Consider the following 15,000-nt stretch of genomic DNA (forward strand, 5'->3'; position numbering starts at 1 on the left):
AAAAATTAACACGCGGTTTTTTTTTTTTTTTTTATTCCAGCAATTTGCATTTCCCTTTATTTTATAGGCATAAATGTAAAGTAAGAACCGTTCGTGTCTGGTCTTTTCTAAGAGAGAGGCGAAAGATGGTTTGATTCAGACTGGGACGCCAAAAATGCTCTGTTGTAAACATGAGGCCTCATGAGTGAGGTTGTCTCTCTGGCCTTTATGTGGACGAAGTCCAGGACCTACTGACACAATCTGGGCAAGTTTTGAAAGCTAAAACCATCAATGGATGCATTGTTTTGCTGGTAGGACTGGGTGGCCCGACACTTATGAAAAACAAACTTTGAAATGAGAATCGGGAGTCTTCCCTTGTCATGGAATGGCAGAATTACGCAGAATTCTTTTTGGGCATGAGCGAGACAACTTAAGAAGCACGAGACTAGCCCTCATCGAATGGCTGAAGCGCGGCCAGAGGAAATGATTTTAAGCAAGATACTCAGGAGAGGGCCTGGTGTGCGCTGTTAACGTAGTTTTTGGATTTCTGAACAAGTTTTTATCATAGAAAATTCTCGACAAAGTTGTGCTTTCATTTCGTTGTAATTTTCGTGTCAAAGAAACGGTGTAATAATGTAAATAAGAGAATCACGAAATTTATATTTGCAGATTTTCTGTCGTCTTACTACAAAAGTCAAGCTCGACATCTCTATAAAATAAGGGCATTCAAAATTTCCGGGAGTTAATTCATAAAAGTATGTGGTTAGTTTTTGTGGTTTTTTTGCTATTTTTTTTTTTGAAAAAAGGGTTTTTTTCCTTATATGAAAAATACGTTTCCTCTCCCGTGTCCTTCTTATCCATGATCTTCGCGGAAATTACATTCTGTTCCTCAATAAACTTGGAACAACCACTTATGGTTTTAGTTCTCTTTTTTCTTACGTATCAGCTAAGTTGCGGAATGCGCTACCTGATTTTATCCGTACCTATGAGTTTACTGGTAAGGGTTAATGTTAAGTTCATAGAAAATTTGCAACAAACTTGTGCTTTCACTTGGCTGTAATTCTCGTGTCAAAGAAACGGTATAATAATATAAATAAGAGAAAAACGGTATTTATATTTGCAGATTACCTGTCCTATTACTACGAAAGTCAAGCTCGACATTTCTATGCAATAAGCGCATTCAAAACTTTTTCGCATTACTTGATAAAACTATGTGGTTTTCTTTTTCTTTCTTTTTTGCTTTTTTTTTGAAAAAAGGGTTTTTCTGCTTATGTGAAAAATACGTTTCCTCTCCCGTCCTTTTCTTATGCATGGTCTTCGCGGAAATTACATTCTGTTCCTCGAAAAACTTGGAACAACCAGTTATGGTCTCAGTTCTCTTTTTTCTTACGTATCAGCTAAGTCGCGGAATTCGCTACCTGATTTTATCGTACCTATGAGTTTCCTAGTTTTAAAAGAGAATCCAGGGCCGCATTTTGTACAGTGGCTTTTCTTTTTAATAAATATATCTTTAAAAATCTATCTATTAGGTAGGTATCTGTATATGCTATGTATTTTAGCTGTAAATGTGATGTCTCCAAGATATTAGCTCCTGTAGTTATTCGGAAAAAGCTTATGACTGTATGTATGTTACCTTTAGGAGGGCGCATGCGCACACTTTGTAATCTGCGACTCCAGTGCTTACCACATGACAGATAAAATGACTTTTCTCTTAAATATATAAGCCATCTAATTCTTACTCTATATTGACAAGGGCGGTTTGGAGCTGTGAGTAGGCGTGGGATTTGTCACATATGGTTTAGGGGCCGACATATCTCTCCCTCAATGCCGTACCAGGAGGCAAGGTCGGTAGCAGAAAGCAGCGAAGGGCCAACTGCGTCCAAAAGCGATCGCACGGGCCGAAATCCCGGGATGACTCGTTTGGTACGACGCTCCAGCGCCGGTGTCTGGAGGTACTGCGTTTTTCTCTCTTGTTCAAACATTCCGTCAGCGCATGCTCAAAATGTTCTGACTCTTCGATACCTAGCCTACCAAAAAAAATTAACACCCGGATTTGTTTCTTATTTTTTCTTCCAGCAATTTGCATTTCCCTTGATTTTATAGGCATAAATGTAACGTAAGAACCGTGCGTGTCCGGTCTTGTCTAAGGGAGAGGCGAAAGATGGTTTGATGCAGACTGGGACGCCTAAAATGCTCTGTTGTAAACATGAGGCCTCATGAGTGAGGTTGTCTCTCTGGCCTTTATGTGGACGAAGTCCAGGACCTACTGACACAATCTGGTTAAGTTTTGAAAGCTAAAACCTTCCATGGATGCGTTGTTTTGCTGGTAGGACTGGGTGGCCCGACACTTATGAAAAAGAAACTATGAAATGAGAATCGGAAGTCTTCCCTTGTCATGGAATGGCAGAATCTGGCCCTCATCGAATGGCTGAAGCGCGGCCAGAGGAAATGATTTTAAGCAAGATACTCAGGAGAGGGCCTGGTGTGCGCTGTTAACGTAGTTTTTGGATTTCTGAACAAGTTTTTATCATAGAAAATTCTCGACAAAGTTGTGCTTTCATTTCGTTGTAATTTTCGTGTCAAAGAAACGGTGTAATAATGTAAATAAGAGAATCACGAAATTTATATTTGCAGATTTTCTGTCGTCTTACTACAAAAGTCAAGCTCGACATCTCTATAAAATAAGGGCATTCAAAATTTCCGGGAGTTAATTGATAAAAGTATGTGGTTAGTTTTTGTGGTTTTTTTGCTATTTTTTTTTTTTGAAAAAAGGGTTTTTTTCCTTATATGAAAAATACGTTTCCTCTCCCGTGTCCTTCTTATCCATGATCTTCGCGGAAATTACATTCTGTTCCTCAATAAACTTGGAACAACCACTTATGGTTTTAGTTCTCTTTTTCTTACGTATCAGCTAACTTGCGAAATGCGCTACCTGATTTTATCCGTACCTATGAGTTTACTGGTAAGGGTTAGTGTTAAGTTCATAGAAAATTTGCAACAAAGTTGTGCTTTCACTTGGCTGTAGTTCTCCTGTCAAAGAAACGGTATAATAATGTAAATAAGAGAATAACGGTATTTATATTTGCAGATTACCTGTCCTATTACTACGAAAGTCAAGCTTGACATTTCTATGCAATAAGCGCATTTAAAACTTTTTCGCATTACTTGATAAAAGTATGTGGATTTGTTTTTCTTTCTTTTTTGCTTTTTTTTTGAAAAAAGGGTTTTTTTGCTTATGTGAAAAATACGTCTCCTGTCCCGTCCTTTTCTTATGCATGGTCTTCGCGGAAGTTACATTTTGTTCCTCGAAAAACTTGGAACAACCAGCTATGGTCCCAGTTCTCTTTGTTCTTTCGTATCAGCTAAGTCGCGGAATTCGCTACCTGATTTTATCGTACCTATGAGTTTACTGGTTTTAAAAGAGAATCCAGGGCCGCGTTTTGTACAGCGGCTTTTCTTTTTAATAAATATATATCTTTAAAAATCTATCTATTAGGTAGGTATCTGTATATGCTATGTATTTTAGCTGTAAATGTGATGTCTCCAAGATATTAGCTCCTGTAGTTATTCGGAAAAAGCTTATGACTGTATGTATGTTACCTTTAGGAGGGCGCATGCGCACACTTTGTAATCTGCGACTCCAGTGCTTACCACATGACAAATAAAATGACTTTGCTCTTAAATATATAAGCCATCTAATTCTTACTCTATATTGACAAGGGCGGTTTGGAGCTGTGAGTAGGCGTGGGATTTGTCACATATGGTTTAGGGGCCGACATATCTCTCCCTCAATGCCGTACCGGGAGGCAAGGTCGGTAGCAGAAAGCAGCGAAGGGCCAACTGCGTCCAAAAGCGATCGCACGGGCCGAAATCCCGGGATGACTCGTTTGGTACGACGCTCCAGCGCCGGTGTCTGGAGGTACTGCGTTTTTCTCTCTTGTTCAAACAGTCCGTCAGCGCATGCGCAAATGTTCTGGCTCTTCGATACCTAGCCTACCAAAAAAAATTAACAGGCGGGGTTTGTTTTTTCTTTTTTCTTCCAGAAATTTGCATTGCCCATGATTTTATAGGCATAAATGTAACGTAAGAAGCGTGCATGTCTGGTCTTGTATAAGAGAGAGGCGAAAGATGGTTTGATGCAGACTGGGACGCCTAAAATGCTCTGTTGTAAACATGAGGATTCACGAGTGAGGTTGTCTTTCTGGCCTTTCTGTGGACGAATTCCAGGACGTACTGACACAATCTGGGCAAGTTTTGAAAGCTAAAACCTTCAGTGGATGCGTTGTTTTGCTGGTAGGACTGGGTGGCCCGACACTTATGAAAAAAAAACTATGAAATGAGAATCGGGAGTCTTCCCTTGTCATGGAATGGCAGAATTACCCAGAATTCTTTTTGCGCCTGAGCGAGGCAACTTAAGAAGCACGAGACTGGCCCTCATCGAATGGCTGAAGCGCGGCCAGAGGAAATGATTTTAAGCCAGATACTCAGGAGAGGGCCTGGTGTGTGCTGTTAACGTAGATTTTACATTTCTGAACAAGTTTTTATCATAGAAAATTCGCGACAAAGTTGTGCTTTCATTTCGTTGTAATTTTTGTGTCAAAGAAACGGTGTAATAATGTAAATAAGAGAATCACGAAATTTATATTTGCAGATTTTCTGTCGTCTTACTACAAAAGTCAAGCTCGACATCTCTATAAAATAAGGGCATTCAAAATTTCCGGGAGTTAATTCATAAAAGTATGTGGTTAACTTTTGTGGTTTTTTTGCTATTTTTTTTTGAAAAAAGGGTTTTTTTTTCCTTATATGAAAAATACGTTTCCTCTCCCGTGTCCTTCTTATCCATGATCTTCGCAGAAATTACATTCTGTTCCTCAATAAACTTGGAACAACCACTTATGGTTTTAGTTCTCTTTTTTCTTACGTATCAGCTAAGTTGCGGAATGCGCTACCTGATTTTATCCGTACCTGTGAGTTTACTGGTAAGGGTTAGTGTTAAGTTCATAGAAACTTTTAAACAAAGTTGTGCTTTCACTTGGCTGTAATTCTCGTGTCAAAGAAACGGTATAATAATGTAAATAAGAGAAAAACGGTATTTATATTTGCAGATTACCTGTCCTATTACTACGAAGGTCAAGCTCGAAATTTCTATGCAATAAGCGCATTCCAGACCTTTTCGTATTACTTGATAAAAGTATGTGGTTTTCTTTTTGCTTCTTTTTTGCTTTTTTTTTTTGAAAAAAGGGTTTTTCTGCTTATGTGAAAAATACGTCTCCTGTCCCGTCCTTTTCTTATGCATGGTCTTCGCGGAAATTACATTCTGTTCCTCGAAAAACTTGGAACAACCAGTTATGGGCTTAGTTCTCTTTTTTCTTACGTATCAGCTAAGTCGCGGAATTCGCTACTTGATTTTATCGTACCTATGAGTTTACTGGTTTTAAAAGAGAATCCAGGGCCGCATTTTGTACAGCGGCTTTTCTTTTTAATAAATATATCTTTAAAAATCTATCTATTAGGTAGGTATCTGTATATGCTATGTATTTTAGCTGTAAATGTGATGTCTCCAAGATATTAGCTCCTGTAGTTATTCGGAAAAAGCTTATGACTGTATGTATGTTACCTTTAGGAGGGCGCATGCGCACACTTTGTAATCTGCGACTCCAGTGCTTACCACATGACAAATAAAATGACTTTGCTCTTAAATATATAAGCCATCTCGTTCTTACTCTATATTGACAAAGGCGGTTTAAAGCTGTGAGTAGGCGTGGGATTTGTCACATATGGTTTAGGGGCCGACATATCTCTCCCTCAATGCCGTACCGGGAGGCAAGGTCGGTAGCAGAAAGCAGCGAAGGGCCAACTGCGTCCAAAAGCGATCGAACGGGCCGAAATCACGGGATGACTCGTTTGGTACGAAGATCCAGCGCAGGTGTCTGGAGGTACTCCGTTTTTCTCTCTTGTTCAAACAGACCGGCAGCGCATGCGCAAATGTTCTGGCTCTTCGATACCTAGCCTACCGAAAAAAATTAACACGCGGGGTTTGTTTTTTATTTTCTCTACCAGCAATTAGCATTTCCCTTGATTTTATAGGCATAAATGTAACGTAAGTACCGTGCGTGTCTGGTCTTGTCTAAGAGAGAGGCGAAAGATGGTTTGATGCAGACTGGGACGCCTAAAATGCTCTGTTGTAAACATGAGGCCTCACGAGTGAGGTTGTCTCTCTGGCCTTTCTGTGGACGAATTCCAGGACCTACTGACACAATTTGGGCAAGTTTTGAAAGCTAAAACCTTTAATGGAAGCGTTGTTTTGCTGGTAGGACTGGGTGGCCCGACACTTATGAAAAAACTATGAAATGAGAATCGGGAGTCTTCCCTTGTCATGGAATGGCAGAATTACCCAGAATTCTTTTTGGGCATGAGCGAGGCAACTTAAGAAGCACGAGACTAGCCCTCATCGAATGGCTGAAGCGCGGCCAGAGGAAATGATTTTAAGCCAGATACTCAGGAGAGGGCCTGGTGTGTGCTGTTAACGTAGATTTTACATTTCTGAACAAGTTTTTATCATAGAAAATTCGCGACAAAGTTGTGCTTTCATTTCGTTGTAATTTTTGTGTCAAAGAAACGGTGTAATAATGTAAATAAGAGAATCACGAAATTTATATTTGCAGATTTTCTGTCGTCTTACTACAAAAGTCAAGCTCGACATCTCTATAAAATAAGGGCATTCAAAATTTCCGGGAGTTATTTCATAAAAGTATGTGGTTAACTTTTGTGGTTTTTTTGCTATTTTTTTTTTGAAAAAAGGGTTTTTTTCCTTATATGAAAAATACGTTTCCTCTCCCGTGTCCTTCTTATCCATGATCTTCGCAGAAATTTCATTCTGGTCCTCACTAAACTTGGAACAACCACTGATGGTTTTAGTTCTCTTTTTTCTTACGTATCAGCTAAGTTGCGGAATGCGCTACCTGATTTTATCCGTACCTATGAGTTTACTGGTAAGGGTTAGTGTTAAGTTCATAGAAACTTTGCAACAAAGTTGTGCTTTCACTTGGCTGTAATTCTCGTGTCAAAGAAACGGTATAATAATGTAAATAAGAGAAAAACGGTATTTATATTTGCAGATTACCTGTCCTATTACTACGAAGGTCAAGCTCGAAATTTCTATGCAATAAGCGCATTCCAGACCTTTTCGTATTACTTGATAAAAGTATGTGGTTTTCTTTTTGCTTCTTTTTTGCTTTTTTTTTTTGAAAAAAGGGTTTTTCTGCTTATGTGAAAAATACGTCTCCTGTCCCGTCCTTTTCTTATGCATGGTCTTCGCGGAAATTACATTCTGTTCCTCGAAAAACTTGGAACAACCAGTTATGGGCTTAGTTCTCTTTTTTCTTACGTATCAGCTAAGTTGCGGAATGCGCTACCTGATTTTATCGTACCTATGAGTTTACTGGTTTTAAAAGAGAATCCAGGGCCGCATTTTGTACAGCGGCTTTTCTTTTTAATAAATATATCTTTAAAAATCTATCTATTAGGTAGGTATCTGTATATGCTATGTATTTTAGCTGTAAATGTGATGTCTCCAAGATATTAGCTCCTGTAGTTATTCGGAAAAAGCTTATGACTGTATGTATGTTACCTTTAGGAGGGCGCATGCGCACACTTTGTAATCTGCGACTCCAGTGCTTACCACAAGACAGATAAAATGACTTTTCTCTTAAATATATAAGCCATCTCGTTCTTACTCTATATTGACAAGGGCGGTTTAAAGCTGTGAGTAGGCGTGGGATTTGTCACATATGGTTTAGGGGCCGACATATCTCTCCCTCAATGCCGTACCGGGAGGCAAGGTCGGTAGCAGAATGCAGCGAAGGGCCAACTGCGTCCAAAAGCGATCGCACGGGCCGAAATCCCGGGATGACTCGTTTAGTACGACGCTCCAGCGCAGGTGTCTGGAGGTACTGCGTTATTCTCTCTTGTTCAAACAGTCCGTCAGAGCATGCGCAAATGTTCTGGCTCTTCGATACCTAGCCTACCGAAAAAAATTAACACGCGGGGTTTGTTTTTTATTTTCTCTACCAGCAATTAGCATTTCCCTTGATTTTATAGGCATAAATGTAACGTAAGAACCGTGCGTGTCTGGTCTTGTCTAAGAGAGAGGCGAAAGATGGTTTGATGCAGACTGGGACGCCTAAAATGCTCTGTTGTAAACATGAGGCCTCACGAGTGAGGTTGTCTCTCTGGCCTTTCTGTGGACGAATTCCAGGACCTACTGACACAATTTGGGCAAGTTTTGAAAGCTAAAACCTTTAATGGAAGCGTTGTTTTGCTGGTAGGACTGGGTGGCCCGACACTAATGAAAAAGAAACTATGAAATGAGAATCGGGAGTCTTCCCTTGTCATGGAATGGCAGAATTACCCAGAATTCTTTTTGGGCATGAGCGAGGCAACTTAAGAAGCACGAGACTAGCCCTCATCGAATGGCTGAAGCGCGGCCAGAGGAAATGATTTTAAGCCAGATACTCAGGAGAGGGCCTGGTGTGTGCTGTTAACGTAGATTTTACATTTCTGAACAAGTTTTTATCATAGAAAATTCGCGACAAAGTTGTGCTTTCATTTCGTTGTAATTTTTGTGTCAAAGAAACGGTGTAATAATGTAAATAAGAGAATCACGAAATTTATATTTGCAGATTTTCTGTCGTCTTACTACAAAAGTCAAGCTCGACATCTCTATAAAAAAAGGGCATTCAAAATTTCCGGGAGTTAATTCATAAAAGTATGTGGTTAATTTTTGTGGTTTTTTTGCTATTTTTTTTTTGAAAAAAGGGTTTTTTTCCTTATATGAAAAATACGTTTCCTCTCCCGTGTCCTTCTTATCCATGATCTTCGCGGAAATTACATTCTGTTCCTCAATAAACTTGGAACAACCACTTATGGTTTTAGTTCTCTTTTTTCTTACGTATCAGCTAAGTTGCGGAATGCGCTACCTGATTTTATCCGTACCTATGAGTTTACTGGTAAGGGTTAGTGTTAAGTTCATAGAAAATTTGCAACAAAGTTGTGCTTTCACTTGGCTGTAATTCTCGTGTCAAAGAAACGGTATAATAATGTAAATAAGAGAATAACGGTATTTATATTTGCAGATTACCTGTCCTATTACTACGAAAGTCAAGCTCGACATTTCTATGCAATAAGCGCATTCAAAACTTTTTCGTATTACTTGATAAAAGTATGTGGTTTTCTTTTTGCTTCTTTTTTGCTTTTTTTTTTGAAAAAAGGGTTTTTATGCTTATATGAAAAATACGTTTCCTCTCCCGTCCTTTTCTTATGCATGGTCTTCGCGGAAATTACATTCTGTTCCTCAAAAAACTTGGAACAACCAGTTATGGTCTTAGTTCTCTTTTTTCTTACGTATCAGCTAAGTTGCGGAATGCGCTACCTGATTTTATCGTACCTATGAGTTTACTGGTTTTAAAAGAGAATCCAGGGCCGCATTTTGTACAGCGGCTTTTCTTTTTAATAAATATATCTTTAAAAATCTATCTATTAGGTAGATATCTGTATATGCTATTTACTTTAGCTGTAAATGTGATGTCTCCAAGATATTAGCTCCTGTAGTTATTCGGAAGAAGCTTATGACTGTATGTATGTTAGCTTTAGGAGGGCGCATGCGCAAACTTTGTAATCTGCGACTCCAGTGCTTACCACATGACAGATAAAATGACTTTTCTCTTAAATATATAAGCCATCTAATTCTTACTCTATATTGACAAGGGCGGTTTGGAGCTGTGAGTAGGCGTGGGATTTGTCACATATGGTTTAGGGGCCGACATATCTCTCCCTCAATGCCGTACCGGGAGGCAAGGTCGGTAGCAGAAAGCAGCAAAGGGCCAACTGCGTCCAAAAGCGATCGAACGGGCCGAAATCCCGGGATGACTCGTTTAGTACGACGCTCCAGCGCCGGTGTCTGGAGGTACTGCGTTTTTCTCTCTTGTTCAAACAGTCTGTCAGCGCATGCGCAAATGTTCTGGCTCTTCGATACCTAGCCTACCAAAAAAAATTAACACGCGGGGTTTGTTTCTTATTTTTTCTTCCAGCAATTTGCATTTCCCTTGATTTTATAGGCATAAATGTAACGTAAGAACCGTGCGTGTCTGGTCTTGTCTAAGGGAGAGGCAAAACATGGTTTGATGCAGACTGGGACGCCTAAAATGCTCTGTTGTAAACATGAGGCCTCACGAGTGAGGTTGTCTCTCTGGCCTTTCTGTGGACGAAGTCCAGGACCTACTGACACAATCTGGGCAAGTTTTGAAAGCTAAAACCATCAATGGATGCATTGTTTTGCTGGTAGGACTGGGTGGCCCGACACTTATGAAAAACAAACTTTGAAATGAGAATCGCGAGTCTTCCCTTGTCATGGAATGGCAGAATTACCCAGAATTCTTTTTGGGCATGAGCGAGGCAACTTAAGAAGCACGAGACTGGCCCTCATCGAATGGCTGAAGCGCGGCCAGAGGAAATGATTTTAAGCCAGATACTCAGGAGAGGGCCTGGTGTGTGCTGTTAACGTAGATTTTAGATTTCGGAACAAGTTTTTATCATAGAAAATTCGCGACAAAGTTGTGCTTTCATTTCGTTGTAATTTTTGTGTCAAAGAAACGGTGTAATAGTGTAAATACGAGAATAACAAATTTATATTTGCAGATTTTCTGTCGTCTTACTACAAAAGTCAAGCTCGACATCTCTATAAAATAAGCGCATTCAAAATTTCCTGGAGTTAATTCATAAAAGTATGTGGTTAACTTTTGTGGTTTTTTTGCTATTTTTTTTTGAAAAAAGGGTTTTTTTCCTTATATGAAAAATACGTTTCCTCTCCCGTGTCCTTCTTATCCATGATCTTCGCGGAAATTACATTCTGTTCCTCAATAAACTTGGAACAACCACTTATGGTTTTAGTTCTCTTTTTTCTTACGTATCAGCTAAGTTGCGGAATGCGCTACCTGATTTTATCCGTACCTATGAGTTTACTGGTAAGGGTTAGTGTTAAGTTCATAGAAAATTTGCAACAAAGTTGTGCTTTCACTTGGCTGTAATTCTCGTGTCAAAGAAACGGTATAATAATGTAAATAAGAGAATAACGGTATTTATATTTGCAGATTACCTGTCCTATTACTACGAAAATCAAGCTCGACATTTCTATGCAATAAGTGCAATCAAAACTTTTTCGCATTACTTGATAAAAGTATGTGGTTTTCTTTTTCTTTCTTTTTTGCTTTTTTTTTTTTTGAAAAAAGGGTTTTTCTGCTTATGTGAAAAATACGTCTCCTGTCCCGTCCTTTTCTTATGCATGGTCTTCGCGGAAATTACATTCTGTTCCTCGAAAAACTTGGAACAACCAGTTATGGGCTTAGTTCTCTTTTTTCTTACGTATCAGCTAAGTCGCGCAATTCGCTACCTGATTTTATCGTACCTATGAGTTTCCTAGTTTTAAAAGAGAATCCAGGGCCGCATTTTGTACAGCGGCTTTTCTTTTTAATAAATATATCTTTAAAAATCTATCTATTAGGTAGGTATCTGTATATGCTATGTATTTTAGCTGTAAATGTGATGTCTCCAAGATATTAGCTCCTGTAGTTATTCGGAAAAAGCTTATGACTGTATGTATGTTACCTTTAGGAGGGCGCATGCGCAAACTTTGTAATCTGCGACTCCAGTGCTTACCACATGACAAATAAAATGACTTTGCTCTTAAGTATATAAGCCATCTAATTCTTACTCTATATTGACAAGGGCGGTTTGGAGCTGTGAGTAGGCGTGGGATTTGTCACATATGGTTTAGGGGCCGACATATCTCTCCCTCAATGCCGTACCGGGAGGCAAGGTCGGTAGCAGAAAGCAGCGAAGGGCCAACTGCGTCCAAAAGCGATCGCACGGGCCGAAATCCCGGGATGACTCGTTTGGTACGACGCTCCAGCGCCGGTGTCTGGAGGTACTGCGTTTTTCTCTCTTGTTCAAACAGTCCGTCAGCGCATGCGCAAATGTTCTGGCTCTTCGATACCTAGGCTACCAAAAGAATTACCACGCGGGGTTTTTTTTTTTTTTTTTCTTCCAGCAATTTGCATTTCCCTTGATTTTATAGGCATAAATGTAACGTAAGAACCGTGCGTGTCTGGTCTTGTCTAAGAGAGAGGCGAAAGATGGTTTGATGCAGACTGGGACGCCTAAAATGCTCTGTTGTAAACATGAGGCCTCACGAGTGAGGTTGTCTCTCTGGCCTTTCTGTGGACGAATTCCAGGACCTACTGACACAATCTGGGCAAGTTTTGAAAGCTAAAACCTTCAATGGATGCGTTGTTTTGCTGGTAGGACTGGGTGGCCCGACACTTATGAAAAAAAAAAACTATGAAATGAGAATCGGGAGTCTTCCCTTGTCATGGAATGGCAGAATTACGCAGAATTCTTTTTGGGCATGAGCGAGACAACTTAAGAAGCACGAGACTAGCCCTCATCGAATGGCTGAAGCGCGGCCAGAGGAAATGATTTTAAGCCAGATACTCAGGAGAGGGCCTGGTGTGTGCTGTTAACGTAGATTTTGGATTTCTGAACAAGTTTTTATCATAGAAAATTCGCGACAAAGTTGTGCTTTCATTTCGTTGTAATTTTCGTGTCAAAGAAACGGTGTAATAATGTAAATAAGAGAATCACGAAATTTATATTTGCAGATTTTCTGTCGTCTTACTACAAAAGTCAAGCTCGACATCTCTATAAAATAAGGGCATTCAAAATTTCCGGGAGTTAATTCATAAAAGTATGTGGTTAACTTTTGTGGTTTTTTTGCTATTTTTTTTTGAAAAAAGGGTTTTTTTCCTTATATGAAAAATACGTTTCCTCTCCCGTGTCCTTCTTATCCATGATCTTCGCGGAAATCACATTCTGTTCCTCAAAAAACTTGGAACAACCACTTATGGTTTTAGTTCTCTTTTTTCTTACGTATCAGCTAAGTTGCGGAATGCGCTACCTGATTTTATCCGTACCTATGAGTTTACTGGTAAGGGTTAGTGTTAAGTTCATAGAAACTTTGCAACAAAGTTGTGCTTTCACTTGGCTGTAATTCTCGTGTCAAAGAAACGGTATAATAATGTAAATAAGAGAATAACGGTATTTATATTTGCAGATTACCTGTCCTATTACTACGAAAGTCAAGCTCGACATTTCTATGCAATAAGCGCATTCAAAACTTTTTCGCATTACTTGATAAAAGTATGTGGTTTTCTTTTTCTTTCTTTTTTGCTTTTTTTTTGAAAAAAGGGTTTTTCTGCTTATGTGAAAAATACGTTTCCTCTCCCGTCCTTTTCTTATGCATGGTCTTCGCGGAAATTACATTCTGTTCCTCGAAAAACTTGGAACAACCAGTTATGATCTTAGTTCTCGTTTTTCTTACGTATCAGCTAAGTTGCGGAATGCGCTACCTGATTTTATCGTACCTATGAGTTTACTGGTTTTAAAAGAGAATCCAGGGCCGCATTTTGTACAGCGGCTTTTCTTTTTAATAAATATATCTTTAAAAATCTATCTATTAGGTAGGTATCTGTATATGCTATGTATTTTAGCTGTAAATGTGATGTCTCCAAGATATTAGCTCCTGTAGTTATTCGGAAAAAGCTTATGACTGTATGTATGTTACCTTTAGGAGGGCGCATGCGCACACTTTGTAATCTGCGACTCCAGTGCTTACCACATGACAAATAAAATGACTTTGCTCTTAAATATATAAGCCATCTAATTCTTACTCTATATTGACAAGGGCGGTTTGGAGCTGTGAGTAGGCGTGGGATTTGTCACATATGGTTTAGGGGCCGACATATCTCTCCCTCAATGCCGTACCGGGAGGCAAGGTCGGTAGCAGAAAGCAGCGAAGGGCCAACTGCGTCCAAAAGCGATCGCACGGGCCGAAATCCCGGGATGACTCGTTTGGTACGACGCTCCAGCGCCGGTGTCTGGAGGTACTGCGTTTTTCTCTCTTGTTCAAACAGTCCGTCAGCGCATGCGCAAATGTTCTGGCTCTTCGATACCTAGCCTACCAAAAAAAATTAACACGCGGGGTTTGTTTGTTATTTTTTCTTCCAGCAATTTGCATTTCCCTTGATTTTATAGGCATAAATGTAACGTAAGAACCGTGCGTGTCTGGTCTTGTCTAAGAGAGAGGCGAAAGATGGTTTGATGCAGACTGGGACGCCTAAAATGCTCTGTTGTAAACATGAGGCCTCACTAGTGAGGTTGTCTCTCTGGCCTTTCTGTGGACGAATTCCAGGACGTACTGACACAATCTGGGCAAGTTTTGAAAGCTAAAACCTTCAGTGGATGCGTTGTTTTGCTGGTAGGACTGGGTGGCCCGACACTTATGAAAAAAAAACTATGAAATGAGAATCGGGAGTCTTCCCTTGTCATGGAATGGCAGACTTACCCAGAATTCTTTTTGGGCGTGAGCGAGGCAATTTAAGAAACGCAAGACTGGCCCTTATCGAATGGCTGAAGCGCGGCCAGAGGACATGATTTCTAGCCATGATTTCTCCCGTCCTTTTCTTATGCATGCTCTTCGCGGAAATCACATTCTGTTCGTCAAAAAACTTGGAACAACCATTATGGTCTTAGTTCTCTTTTTTCTTACGTATCAGCTAAGTTGCGGAATGCGCTACCTGATTTTATCCGTACCTATGAGTTTACTGGTTTTAAAAGAGAATCCAGGGCCGCATTTTGTACAGCGGCTTTTCTTTTTAATAAATATATCTTTAAAAATCTATCTATTAGGTAGGTATCTGTATATGCTATGTATTTTAGCTGTAAATGTGATGTCTCCAAGATATTAGCTCTTGTAGTTATTCTGAAATTCAAGATGAGATAAAGTTTATGCATGCATGTATGTTACCTTTAGTAGGGCGCCTGCGCACACTTTGTAATCTGCGACTTCAGTGCTTACCATTTGACAGATAAAATGGCTTTTCCCTTGAATATATAAGTCATCGAATTCTT

The sequence above is a fragment of the Montipora capricornis genome, chromosome 7, assembly GCF_036669925.1.
Source record: "Montipora capricornis isolate CH-2021 chromosome 7, ASM3666992v2, whole genome shotgun sequence".
Lineage (NCBI taxonomy): Eukaryota > Metazoa > Cnidaria > Anthozoa > Scleractinia > Acroporidae > Montipora > Montipora capricornis.